At 39.5% G+C, this 266-nt stretch overlaps 1 long non-coding RNA gene across 1 annotated transcript; it reads right to left on the reverse strand.

The window, feature by feature from the left end:
• Window positions 1-50: 50 nt before the first annotated feature.
• Window positions 51-257, reverse strand: LOC140965378 (uncharacterized). Its single transcript, XR_012173047.1, has 2 exons — window positions 187-257; window positions 51-108 (listed from the first exon to the last, which is right to left on the reverse strand). It is a non-coding gene; the product is annotated as an uncharacterized lncRNA (long non-coding RNA).
• Between the last annotated feature and the right edge of the window lie 9 nt (window positions 258-266).

Here is a 266-nt window from a genome sequence, read left to right on the forward strand (position 1 = left end):
ACCAACGAGTTCTATTTTCATTGGTTTCCCATCCAGCTGAACATTGTTGTATTTCTTGATGGCATTCAATGCATCTTGACGTCGAGAGAAGACTAATTCAGCAGTACCCTAGGGCAAAAACATTTTTCTAAATCAAAGGAAGACAAATTTTACCAAAATAATGACAGGGCATGACATGGATGATACCTTTGATCGCCCGCTCTTATCATAGTGTATATTAAAACGTTTAAGGTCGCCAACTTCAGCAAAGAGTTCCTGCAGTCAGC

Source organism: Primulina huaijiensis, unplaced genomic scaffold (assembly GCF_012295235.1).
Source record: "Primulina huaijiensis isolate GDHJ02 unplaced genomic scaffold, ASM1229523v2 C12905609, whole genome shotgun sequence".
NCBI classification, from domain to species: Eukaryota; Viridiplantae; Streptophyta; class Magnoliopsida; order Lamiales; family Gesneriaceae; genus Primulina; species Primulina huaijiensis.